The following is a 14,569-nucleotide window of genomic DNA, read 5'->3' as shown; positions in this document are numbered from 1 at the left end:
AAATAAAGTGCTCACAGTGAACAACCTGATAAATCAAAGGGTTAAAGGCAATTCTTCAGATGATTAACTTCTCCAAAGAATTCTCTTTCAGTTTTGACCACATAAGCATAATATCAAAGGCATGTTTGATTCTACCTAATTCTTTCTGACAAACAGGTAGAAATTGATTGATGCATGTACATTAAGGAAATGAGACTGAACTCCAGCCTATAGTCTTCCCTGGAGGTGAGTCTGGTGACCCACCAGACTCCCATTGCTTTCTTTTTTTTTTTTTCCAGTGCTACTTGAGGGGGAGGTGGAGATATCCTTTGCTATTCTATCAGTTTTGCTGTAACACTTTCTTTGAAAATGAGAATTTATTCTACTGCAATTGATTTATTAGGAAATGATTTGAGCATAATGCAAATTTTGGATTTGTATGCAGTTTCGTCTGTGAAAACACTAGGTGAATGTAGGAAACTGCACCCAGCCAAACTGCACTCTGAAATTACCTGTTTACACTGAGGCCATGCTTGCCGTGATCTCTTTCCGGCCAATGACTAAGTGCAGCAGAGATCTAAGGCAGGCCCATTCACCTTGGATCAAAAATTCCCCATAGAGTTTGCTGAAAGTTTCTTAAAATTACACTGAAGTCTAAGACTTTTCCTACCCAACTTTCCTCCCTCCTCCTCTCCACAAGGCCTAGACCTTGCACTGCTGTCTGGCAGTTCTCCTAGCCTTCTCCAGCTTTCTTCCCCTTTTTCCTCAGATATTTTCCCCAATAAATCTCTTGTTCATCTTATCCTGTCTTCTCCTTTATTTGTTGGAGTACTAAACCTAACACAAGAATCAATGGGGCTGTACTCAATGAGGAGAAATCCTCACCGCATATGAACCAGGAGACACAAGTAGGAATGTTCACAGCAATGTCTTGAGTGATAACCAAAAAAGTGGGAAAGGCCAAATGCCCATCATTCAGAAGAATGAAGTAAATAACTGCAGAATAACATACAGATCAACAGTTTATGCCTATAAAACCGAAAAACTGCAGCAACACACAGTATGGATGAATATTAGAAAGGAATACTGAGTGAAAAAAAGCAAGTCACAGAAATATAAATGTGTGAGGTATACCCTTAATAACTAAAACTAAAAAATACATTGCTTAGGCATCTGCGGGAAAAAAAAAGAAAAGGCTATAGTTTAAAAAAGAAATTGGCCATGTAATGATGATAATTGTTGAAGACAGATGATTCATCTGTCTGACCAACCACTATACTCTCAAATGAATAGGAAGTCCATTGTACAGTCCATTTGGAATCTGTGTTAAAATTTCCATAGTGAAAAGTTCAAAATGGAAGGAAGGAAGGAAGGGAGGAACAAAAGAGGGAAGGAGGGGAGGAAGAAAGCAAGGGAGGAAAAGATAGAATAAGAAACCTGGTTGAGATGGTCTCTCAGGCTCAACAGACCCTGCTTTGTGATCACTGGTTCATCATATGAGAACATCATTTGTTTTAAAAACAAATGAACTATGACGCCTTCCTTTTTGTATGTGGCCTTGAACAATACCCATTAGCACCACCCCTCATTTCTCCCTTCCTCAAGTCCTTGGAAACCACTAAAAATCTACTTTCTGTTTCTATAGATCTCCCTATTCTGGACATTTCATAGAAATGGAATCATATGGTGTGTGCCTTTTATGCCTGACTTCTTTCATCCAGCGTAATGTTTCCAAGGTTCATGCATGTTGTAGCATGCCTCATTCAGTTTAATGACTGAATGATATTCATTGTATGGATAGACCACATTAATTTAACCATTCAACAGTTCATTGACATTTGGGTTGTTTCAACTCTTTGGCCATTATGAATAATAATGCTGCTATGAACATTTGCATCCAAGTTTCTGTATGAACATATATTTTCAGTTCTCCTGGGTATATACCTAGGAATGGAATTGCTGGGTGATATAGTGACTTTATGTTTTGAGAAAGTTTTTGAGAAACTTCCAACCTGTTTTCCAAACTGGCTGCTAATTTTACAATCCTACCAGCAATGCATGAAGGTTGCAATTTTTCCACCCCTTCCTCAGCACTTGATAATGTCTATTTTTGTTTGTTTGTTTGTTTTTGTCAGTGGTGTGGAGTAGTCTTTAACTTCTTTCAATAACGTTTTTATAGTTTTTAGTATAATTCTTGCACTTACTTTGTTAAATGTATTCCTAAATATGTATTCTTTTTGATGCTGTTGTAAATGGAGTTATTTTATTAGTTTTTTTAAATAATTATATTTTCATTTTTTTAATTTACTTATTTTATGGGGGGAGGGTAATTAGGTTTATTTTTAAATTTATTTTTAGAGGAGGTACTGGAGATCAAATTCGGGGCCTCCTGCGTGCTAAGCATGTACCCTACCGCTTGAGCTATACCCTGCCCCTTATTAGTTTTATTTTTGGATTATTCATTACTAGTGCACAGAAATACAACTGGTTTTCATATATTGCTCTAGAAATCTGCAAACCTACTGAACTTATTAGTTGTAATAATTTATTAGTAGATACCTTATGATTTTCTATATAAAAGACCATGTCATCTGAGAACAAACATGTTTTTATTTCTTCCTTTCCAATCCAATTGCCTTTTATTGCTTGTTCTTGCCTAACTGCTCTGGCTACAACCTCCAGAACAATGTTTCAGAATCAATCTGAGTGAGCCTATAGGTTAACTGGGAAGCAGTGCTTCAGGCTTTAGTTTGGCCTTACTTGCCAGGGTTTGGCTGGATTTGGGTGGGCTTGGCCACCTCCTAGCTCTGGATAGAGGCTCCAGACTCTAGCCAGTAAGTCGGGTTTAGGTCTATTCCACATCTCCACATTCTCTTTGAACCTGCAGCTACCAATGATTGATGGGTCACAGGAGGGCAAGAAACTAAGCCCAAATCATGAAAACACCTTTAAGCTCTCTGCTCACGTAATGGGACAGAAGTACACTCTGCTCACGGAGAGAGGGTAAGTGCAAGATAAGTAAAAAAGCGGTGGATGTATATTTTTATTAGAGGGGAATGAATAACTGGCACAAACAGGCCCCATTTAAAAAAATATATCTTGGCATAAAGATGGTTTGGGGGACAGGTTAGAAAAAGACCATTCTATCCATGGAGCATTTTTTTTCCCTATGTATGTATTTTGCATGGGCAGTTTTTTTCAGGTCTATTATTTAATCAAGTCAGTTCATTCTTTTATGTATTCATTCATTCAACAAATATTTACTGCTTTTATCAGGTTAACTGCCTTCACATAGCTGTCTTCCTACAGGTTCCAGGAATGACTCCCTTGCCCCTTCAGAGCTAGGGTGGCAGGTTCCTGCACTACTTTTTGTGTCCTTTACACTCAACCCACCTCTGTACTGTTTTTATTACACTTTCCTCAAATTATCCCAATTTGAGACAATTTATTTCTTGCTGGAACTATGACTGACAGAAACTATTCATGGTTTCAAAATAATAATAATGCCAATGTAAATTCTAAAAATAAGATGACTCAGAATGGACTTTCACATTTATTGTACTTCCTTTTGTCCCAACAATACATCCTTCCAGGAATACACAGCCAAAACATCGCATTTCAAAGAGCATTACGTTTCTATGGCTGCCATAACATGTTTTCACGAATTTAGCAACTTAAAAACAACACAAATTTGTCATCTCACAATTCTGGAGGTCAGAAGTTCAGGCTGGCTTGGCTAGTTTTTCTCTTTCAGGTTTCACAAGGCCAAAGTCAAGATGCTGGCCAGGTCGGACTCTTATCTGGAGGCTCTGAGGAAGAATCCACTTTCAAGCTCATTCAGGTTGTTGCACAAATCAGTTCCTTGTGAATGTAGGATTGAAGTCCCCATGTTTTGCTGGCAGTCAGCATGGAGCCTTTGTTAGTTTCTAGAAGCCTCTCTCCAGTTCATGTACGTAGCCTCTCTAACCCAGTGTCAGCAACAGTATGTTAACTTTTGAGGGGATTAGAATCTCTCTGACTTCTCCTTCTGCTGCACATCTTCTGTTTCTAGTCAGAGGAAGTTCTCTGCCTTTAAACATTGTGTGATGAGATTAGACCACCCAGACAACTGAGGATAATCTCTCTATTAAAAGTTCATATTCTTCATTGTATCTGCGAAGTTCCTTTTGCCATTTTAACATAACATTTTCACAGGTCCAGGGACTAGAGCGAGGACATCTTTGGGGAGATACTGTCCTGCCTATCACATATAGACATTTAAAAAATTCTCTCTGCGGTTGTGCCACCAACTTAATATATAATTAGGATTCTTTATTTCAGCTATTTTTTAAAATTTTGTCTCAAAATAATTTTAGACAGACAAGAGTTGCAAAGACAGTACAAAGGATTCCTACATTCCTTTGTTTCAGTTTTTGATTTTCAGAAATTCATTTTAAAATTAATTATTATTAATTATTTTGTTTTTAATTATGCATTTACATTGTTCAAAAATCAAAAATTGTATAACCACGTACCTTCTGAGATTTGTCTTTCATACCATTTCATACTCATGTTCTTTTTCTTCCCATTAAGAAACTACTCTCCTCCTCTGTCTGATCTGCTGATACTCCTCATTGCTGATACATCATCCCTCAACCTTTTTAAACTGAGACAATTATTCTTTAGAGGTTTCCTCCCTCTTTCCTCCTGTGTCTTCTAGCAAGAGCGGGGGAAAATATTATGATGAAGCTTAATGAAATCTGCTGCCCAAGTAGGTTAGAGGCTGGCAGAGGCTTCAGATGGAACATTCAGGGCACTTCCCTATTACCAGCCACACACCCACCTCTCCTTGAAATCACTGGCTATCAATAAAGCTTATCAGAATTACTTACACTCACTGTATTCCCTATATTCTAAAACACCATCAATAGTACAACCCATCATTAGCTTAATAACATTTTGAGGGGAATAAAAAGAATGCCTCCACATTAAATGAACACATAGATTATAGGGTACATCCCAGTTTCAAAAGTGTAAAAAGTGCAATATAAACATACATCTTAGAACAGGGAAATATGGTTCAAATCATGTTGTCATTAGCTTAGATCCATCCTGAAAAGTGTCCTCTTTCTTGTATTTACATTCTTTTCTTTTCAGATTTATCAAGGAGATACCACAGCCTGTACCTATCTTGGAAATATGTGTTACAATACTTTAAATTAAATACAGTTGATTCTTGTTATTCATGGTAATTATGGTTAATGCTGTCTCTGCAAATGGTGGATAATTAGCTGTTGGGGCTCAGAGCAGGCCACCCCAAGATATACCATAATGGCACATTGATTACTTTGATTTAAAGTTACTTGAGAAACAGCTGGTGGGAAAAAAAATTGATACAAAAAACACTCTGACTCCACTCTTCCTTCTGAATGCAGGAAATAAATTTCCCATATGAGAGATTCCTCCCTGTACCAGGAAAATAGAAAGCATCCTTACCACCAGAGGCAGGGAATCCAAAGCTAAGAAAGGTGTATAAACAAACTTAATTCTTCATTAGGTGGCTACCCTAAGAACAAGCACCTTTGTTAAATCTTCACAAATAATTGTCTAAAAGTGATATATAAACAGTCTGCTTTGGTCAGTTCAGGGACCTGAGATCTCTGTGGGTACAAATTAAGTTGGTTTTTTCTCCTTTTAATCTGTCTGTGTCAATTAATTATCAGACAAGTCAAAAGAACTCAAGGTGGGTAGGGGAGACATTTCCTCATCCCTCACCTAGCAAATAAGCAAGCATTGAATTAGGAGCTATTGCTCCCAGCGGAAATACAGATTTAGGTTCCTGTGAGCTTCTGGTCACAACTTTTCATCATCAATACATAACTTTGCTTTATGTGTATTTCTCTTTAAAGATACCTTGTTTAATATACACTGTTCATTCATTAACATTGAACTCATGGCCAACAGCACTATAACTCATGCCTGAAGGCAGAAGATCTAACACATGTTATTTCCCTCCGCCAAGGTACCACAGCCTTTTTGGATGCTTGAGGTCATTTTAAACAGTGAGATTACCAACAAAAAGCACACAAATGCAAAACATGAGGCACTAAACAGACCATGAAAAGGACACTTCTTACCCTATAAGAAGTGAAACAAAAAGGTGGATTGTTGCCTTGTTCTGCCTCACTCAGCTGGGAACATGTGTATCAAGTGACTCAAGTTTTTTGACACTGTGTATTTCTGCCAATGACCAAAACAGCACCACATGGATTGATTTTGAGAGTTACAAATAAATTTTAGAGAGTAGGCACATTCACAAATACTGTCAACTATATTTTAAACACAGAAAATTATTGATCAGCCTGGCATGCAGGATCCAACCTTACCAAATCTTAACATTTTGTAACATTTATATCTATGCTTTCTATACTTATTTTCTAAGGAAATAAAACATTACAGACACAGTTGGAGACCTCTTTATCTTCTCTCCCTTCCTAGAGGCAACCACCCTCCTGAATTTGGTGTTTACTGTTACATACGCCTTTTATAGACTTAGTATATATGTATATATTTACTACATATGGTGGTATTCACAAATGATCATTGTTTTGCCTACTTTTGAACTTTCTGTAAATTGTATCATCTGTACTATGTTTCTGCCGCTTGTTTTGTTTCCCCTTAACATGTTTTTGAGAATTACCCATGTTGATACATGTTGTACTAGAGAATTTATTTTTCTTGCTCTATAGAATGAGTTTATCTATCTGCTTTCCTGCTGAGGAACATTTATTTATTCCTAAGGATTGCTCTTTGACACAATTCTACAAAGATTCTGTGAGTGTCTCCCTGTGTTTGCATGCAATTGTTTTCTAGAATGTACACTAAAGAATGGAATTGCTGGATTATAAGAAACGTGCATTTTCAACTTTACTAGCTATTACCAAATTTTTCTCCACTTTACGTTTCTGTCAGCAGTGAGTGAGAGAAGAGAGTTTTCATTGCTTCATGTTCTCACCAACACTTGCTATTGTTAGATTTAATTTTTGTTGCCAATTTGAAAGCTCTGCAATCTCACTGTGGTATTATTTTGGATTTCACTTACTTACTAGTGAGATTGGGCATTTTGTTATTTGTTTACTCACAATTTGGTTTTGTACTTCCACTGAATTCTCTATTAATAGCTTTAGCCTTTTTTTTTTTTTCTTAATGGATTGTCTTTTTTCTTATCCACTTGTAGGATTGTTTATATATTCCGATATTAATCCTTTGTCAGTTATATGAGATGCAAATTTCTTATCTGCTACATGTAGTCTTTCAGGGTTTGAGGCTGATAGGGGCTCTGCCATCTTCAATTTGGATTCTTTACGGTAGCCCTGGGGTCACCATTACAGTTAGTCATAAAGGAAAAAATCATGAAGGACTGCACTTGAAATGTTTTATTCTCCAGGTGTGACAGTGGAGTCTATCACTTTCACTTATGTTCCACCCTGGAGAGTAGTGTCAGATGCCCACATCTAACTGCAAGGGAGACAGAGATAGGAACAATTTCGGTGAATAGTTAGCAGGCTAATAGCATTTAACTTTCTTTTCTTCCTTCTTTCTTGCTTGCTTGCTTTCTTTTTTTGTACTGCCCTTGTCTGGTTTTAGTGTCAGGTTTATTATTCTTATAAAATAGTTCTGGGTTATTTCCTTGTTTTTCTATTTTCTGGAACAGTTTGTAGAAGACAAGTCTTATTTGTTCTTTGATTGTTTGGTAGCATTTCCTTATAAATCTTTCAGACCTCAGGGGAGAGTTTTCTGAGGGGAACATTTTAAGCTTCTGACTCAATTTATTCAATGGTTACATTCAGATTTTCTATCTATTCTTGGCAAGCTACTTTTTTCTACCAAAAAAATGTACATTTTTTCTAAATTTTTAATTTCTTGTCATAAAATTTCTTATAGGTATTGGCCCCTTGTCTTGTTTTCCTTGCAATCTTACTGTCTGTCTGGTGTTTTGAAACTTTAGCAGCATCCCACATGTTTAAAAGGTAGATTTTAAGTTATCATTATTATAAATGTCTGTTAATTTTTTATATTTAATTCACTTCTGACCCACAATTGATTTAGAAACTATTTTAAATTTCTAAATATACCTATTATTTTAGTTATATTTTATTAATAATTTCTCATTTAATGACATTATGATCAAACTTGATACTGACTCTTTGGAGAAGCAAGAGATGATGGTTGTTAAGAGTATATGCGCTATAATTAAGAATTTTATCCTCCCCTTCCAGTAGGAACTGTATACTGAGCAACCAAATAATCTCAGCTAATGAGAAAAGTCTCTTCCTTGAAAAAAAGAATGACAGCTAATATAGATGTAGAGGAAATGACAGAACTAGACAATTTGGAATCCTTAAAGATATCACTGTTCAAAACTAGATCAACCATAGATGTTGAAACCTTTGGGTCAAGTGATGATGGGAGACAAGATGACAGCATATCCATTGCCAAGATACCACCCCACCAACTATCTGCTGGGAGAAAAATGTAAACGATAGCATGGCAATGGTGGAACCCAGCTGTTACCTCTGTAACTCAGTGATCACTCTTAGCATCCATTTTTAGCCAGCAATCAGACATTATGTGCGTCCTGATGTCCTGAAAAGGGAAGCACACAGCATCATCCATGAAGGATTCTTGCTAAAAAATATTTAACCAAAATCTAAACAAGCTTTAGACCTAAATTCCTATTTACAGGACATACAAAGGGCAGAGAAAAAGATGTTAAAATAATATCTAAAGAAAATATTGGGCAAATCTAGAAGTGGGATATTGGACAATTATTTTAATGACGTGAAGAAGTGATGGGAGGGCTTTATTGAAATAAGAGACTAGAGAGACCAAAACAAAGCCCCAAAGACCAATATGTGGTCTTTGATTAGATCTTGATTTGAATGAGCCAGCTGTAAATGACATGCTAGAGGCAATTGGGAAAAATCTGATATCAATAGAGTATTGTATGATATTAAGAGAATTGCAGTTAATTTTATTAGGGATAATAATGGTATTGTATAGTGTGTATTAGGGCTAATTTTTGTATTGTGGTTATTTAGAAAGTTATTTGGAGTGAAACATTATGATGTTTCTATTTCACTTGAAGATGAACATACCACTTTCCTCCTTAGAAAGAAAAAGGCAACAGTCTGATTTATTTCCTACAGGATAAAATCCAAACTCCTTTCTCTGGCATAAAAAAATGCTTTGACTCTGGTCTCAGTTGACATCTCTAGTCACTTACTCTTACACAGTTTAAGTTCTGACCTCACTAAATTTCTCACAATTTTTTGCCTCTACCATATTTTTTTTCTGCTCAAGATGCCCTTCCCTACCTTCTCCATGTAAAACTTTTAATTGATGCCCATGTGCATGTGCACATTTGCACATATATGCTCCCGAAAACCAATGTTAAGCATTTTTAATGGTGGCAAGCATTGGTGATTATAAATATATAAAATACATATAAAACTGGAAGGACACATATCTGTTGTGGAGAGGAGGCTGGGAATCAAACTGTGAGTGGTTGTTAAGGGGACTTAGCTGAAAGGGTTCTATGTCTTTTTGAAAAAAGGAAAACACTGGAAGAAATATGACCAAACGGCAAAACTTATAAATTTAGGGTATTTAGAATGTGTACTCCTGTGTATCTTTTAAAATTTGCTCTCTCTTAAAAAAAGTGCATGTCTGCAGACTGCGTTAGTTTGAATTGCAGTCCAATTTACCAGTTGATGAACTGGGGCAATTTTATTAATTTCTTTTAGCCCAAGTTTCCTCATTTTTAACATAGGGATAATACTAGTACCTGCTCCAGTAGGGTTGTTGTGAGGGGTAAACAAGTTAATACATGTAAAACACCGAAGCATTTAGCCAGTGCCTGGCACAGAGTAAGCATCTAATAAATATGAGATACTACATGTTGAGACCTGCTTTATGACCTACTTCATTGTCAGTTTGGGTAAATTGTGTGCCTGAATAGAATGCTTGTTTCATAATTGTTAGCTGCAGGGATACACACTACACACACACACACACACACACACTCACAATTGATCAAACTTGTTAATTGTGTTCAAATCTTCCATCTTCTTTTTAATTTTTCATTTGCTTAATCTTTCAACAGAGAGATGTGCTACAACCAGATACAATGATTGTGGACTTGTCCATTTATGTTTATAATTCTATTAATTTTTAACACATATACTTGAGACTACATTGCTAGGTGCATAAAATTTTAATTGTTAAAATGTCCTTGCTATTTGTTTCTTTAGTTGTTAGGTTTCTGCTTTCTGTTACAGTTGATTTCTTTGAGGGGCTTATTTTAATATGGTTTTTTTAATTGTCTTTTGGTAACTTTTTGTGTAATATACCTTTTTTCATTCTATTACTTTTAATATTTTTAAGTCCTTAATTTTAATATCTTATAGTCTTGTAAAAATATGGCTGAGATTTTCTTTTTTTTTTCTAACCTTTTTAAACAGATTAACTCTTTTTATAGGTAGGATCAATTATAGTTATTATGCTTTCTCATATATTTGTACAAATTTCTCTTAATTTTGTGTTAAGGTGTGTGATTTCTATTTATTCTGATTTTCTCTGTTCTCTTTTCTCCTTCTATTTTTTTAACTCTCATAGTACGTTGATTAAGCATTTTCTGTTCTCTTTTATTACCCTCAACTGATTTGGAAGTTAAAAATTTCATTTCTATTCCTTTAGTAGTTTGCTTTAAAATTTTAACATGCATTATTCAACTTGACAAAAACATAAGTGAATCATTATCCCTACTCTTTTTTGAACATAACGGTTTTAGAATGCTACTAATTCTTCTCTACTAATTTCTCGTCTTCCAGTATTTTAGTTCTTCCCAAAATAGTAATTATTATTATTGTTTTTAAACTCTCATTATTCCTCATCATATTTTATATTATGTAGTCAGTGTTTGTTTAAATTTATACACTTTCTTCCAAGTTTCTTTGCTCATGGTTCCTTCCTGTATCTTGCTCCTTGCAGTAGAACATCTACAAATTCTTTCAGCTGGACTCTGTTAATGGCATTGTATTTGTCTTAAAATGTCTTTAATTGAGTCTTATTCTTAAATAGTTGGATAGCTGTGCATACAATCCTAGTACAGTTATTTCTCTTAGCATTTTGATGGTATTATTGCATTGTCTTCTCATTTCTATTGCTGCTATTAAGAAATTTGTTGACACTCTTTATAGGAAATCTCCTCTCTTTTCTCTCTCGTTTTACTTAAGATGGTTTTTAATTTTATTGCACTTGGTCTTTAGAATTTTTACCAGTATATGTGTGAAATTCTCTTTTGATATAGCTTGATTTTTGTTTATCTTATTCCATTCTCATTTTACCTCCTGAATATGACCATTCAGACTTTCTATCAATTATGGAAAGTTGTCAGCTGTTGTCACTTTAAATATCACCTCTCTATTCTTCCTCTTTGTTTTCTGATTCTTGAATACCTATTAAATGTATGTTGGACCTTGTTCTTCTATCCTCTAAGTTTCCTATGTGCTCTTATAACTTTGTATGTCCCTATGCTGCATTCTAATTTTCTCAGATTTATCTTCTACTTTGCTAATTATCTCTTCAACTATGTCAATCTGCTAAATAGTTTAATTCCTTGAGGGTTTTGAAATTTAATCACTTAAAATGAAAAACTGCTCAGGTGACAGTTCAGATATTCCTAGTTGAAAGGAGACAATGCCAACAGAGTGAAAACAACGATCAGATAAGACCCCCCTCCATCTTGGTGTTTGGAACAAAACAAAAAGGACACTCTGCATCCACAAAAATAACTAAACAAAGCACTTGACTAATATGTTGACTACTGCCTCTCTGCCAATGATAATTCTAGCTTTTCTTTAATTCTCCTGTTTTTTAGATAAAAATTATCATTACTCAATCACCAAATTTCCTCCACTTCTTGACAACATCTGATGCAGAACTGACCCCTGCTTTCTTAAACCCTGCTTAGAACCACTCAGTTCAAGCACAAATCCTATAGTAAATCCTTCCCACCATTGCTCTGGTGTACATTCTCCTTTGCTATAGCAAACTAGATAAAGCTAGCTTTTTTTTTGACTGTAGATATGTTCCTGGTCTTTGGAACTACCTTTTTAAGTTCCTAATGTCCTATTTAATAATTTTGTGATTCTGACTGTTCTATCTTCAATTCTGATTATGTTTTTTTCTGTCTTATGCTTTCTATTTCTTCTTTTATGACTCTAGTTATTTTAAATATATTCAATTTTCTCCAATTCAACTCTATCCAACACTTGTCTTAACTGAAGTTCTAGGGATACCATCTCATTTATTGTTTGCTAATTTTTTTCAAGATGGATTATTTCTCTGTGTGTTTTGTGATTTTCAGTTGTCATCCCATCTTCATTTTGAGACTGCTTCTAGAGTGAATTTGTATTTGTTTCTGCCATGTGACCTAGGGATATTACTATCCCTATGCCAACTGTTTTTCATCAGTTTATTTTTTTGGTTGGAGTTTATAGAGTACAAATACCCTTTTGAAATATGTTTGATGAGATTTGACAAATTATACATTTGTGTAACCATCACCACAGTCAAGATATAGAACATTTCCCTCACCCAAATAGTTCCTATGCTAGCCCAACTTTTAAGATACTATAATCATTTGGGGGATTTCTGGACCATGTATGTAGTAGGAGGTATACATGTGAAGCTCTGAACTCCATGAGGCTTAAGTCTAGATTATAACTCTTCCAAAGAGATTTTCTTTTAAACTCTGAATCCAGTTTAAGGCAGACGATCTTTCTTGTTATCTTCCTGTTGGCTGCTAGGAAGACTTTCCTCCTAACCCAGCCTTTCAGTGTGGTGTAGCTCTTTGACACACTGACATTTTGTAGGTGTCTTAGTGACATCTTCCTGCCTTGTATGGACCCAGGACCTCAAAATCCTGTCCCTGATGGGCATTAAACTAAAATGTCGTGATTGAGAAGACCTATAATGTTGCTGTTTCAGTTTCAGCTGCCAGATTACTACTCTAGTTTATAGTGTTCTGCCCCTCCTCTTTTTTGATTCATGCATTTTATTGAAGTATAACATACATATAGAAAAGCACACAGGTCATAAATATATAGATTAATGTCTTTTCAAAAGTGAACATACTTATGTAACAAGTACCCAGATAAAGAAAAAGAACATTACCAGAAATCTCCTAGTATCCTTTCCAAACACCATCTCTATCCAACGAGAACCATTATTCTGACTCTTAACATCATAGATTAATTTTGCCTACTTTTGAATTTTATATAAATGCAATCATACAGCATATATTCTTTTTTGAGGCTAGCTTCCTGTGCTTATCATTATCTTTGTGAGGCTCACTCATATTGCTTCATGTAGTTGTAGTTTATTCTCACTGCTCTATGTTATTTCATTGTATGAATATAACTGGATTTATACTGTAGGTGGACATTTGGGTTTTTTCCAGTTTTCCTCTTTGCTTTTAGAGCCTGGGATTTCTCTTTACTTTCTTTCAAGCTCTGATGTGTATTTAGTAAGATTTAAAAAGCATTTCCTGGTCAGTAATTCTGTATGATCCGTGTTTTAGGTTTTGTGGACTGCCAAATCTTCAGACATGTAAGTTATGTATTTCATTTTTCCTGTCGGTCTTAATTTCCTAAGTTCTTGATTCTCATCTGATTTACTTGAGCTGATGATATTTCTTTAGATTGCCATTTGCAGAAATGGTTTTGATTCCTGTAAACAAATAATGAGCGAACACAAATGGGAGGACAGAGTTGAGATATGTAATTAATCTCATAGCCTTGATCTCTTGCCTGGGTCCAAGGCTACTTGGACGTTAATAAGTGTAAACTATTAAAAAGGCATATTAAAGAAGTGAGGTGGTTGAAGACAAGCAATTGTGAGACCTGGATGTGGTTGTTTGGGTCCAGGGTCTCTTGGCTAGTTGACACTGGGCATTTGAAATGAGAGGGAGCCTCTCTTAATGGCCCAGATGAATGTTATCCAGGTGTTCCTAGAAGAGTCACCCCAAAGTGGGCCTGCTTTTGCCTTGCAAAAGTAAATTTTCTAGTTCAGTGTTTCTCAAATGTGGGTAATTTTGCCTCTTATGGGGATATTTTGCAATGTCTGGAGACATTTTTGGTTGGCATGCTACTGGTATCTAGGTAGAGACTGGGAATGCTGCTAAACATCTTACAATGCACAGGAGACCCCCCTCCCCCAATGAATCATTTTCCAGCTCCAAGTGTCAATAGTGCCAAGGGTAAGAAACCCTGTACTAGACCAAAGGACTAGACTCAGCCTCTAAATCAACAACTACTTAAGTAAACACTATCAACTGCCTTTCAAGAAATGATAACACCACTCTGGCACATTCTTCTACGATACTATACAAATTCTGACACTCCATGGTAACCAGCCCATACTTGGCTCACTCTGATTCTTTTAACAATTGTGATGGTGGGTTCTGTAACTACCAAATCCACTCAGAGTTTGAATGAAATCACTTGTACCTGACATTAACATACCTAGATATATATAGCAATTTATT

This window comes from Camelus ferus, chromosome 11 (assembly GCF_009834535.1).
Source record: "Camelus ferus isolate YT-003-E chromosome 11, BCGSAC_Cfer_1.0, whole genome shotgun sequence".
Classification (NCBI taxonomy): domain Eukaryota; kingdom Metazoa; phylum Chordata; class Mammalia; order Artiodactyla; family Camelidae; genus Camelus; species Camelus ferus.
Note: the sequence above shows the minus strand (reverse complement) of the source record.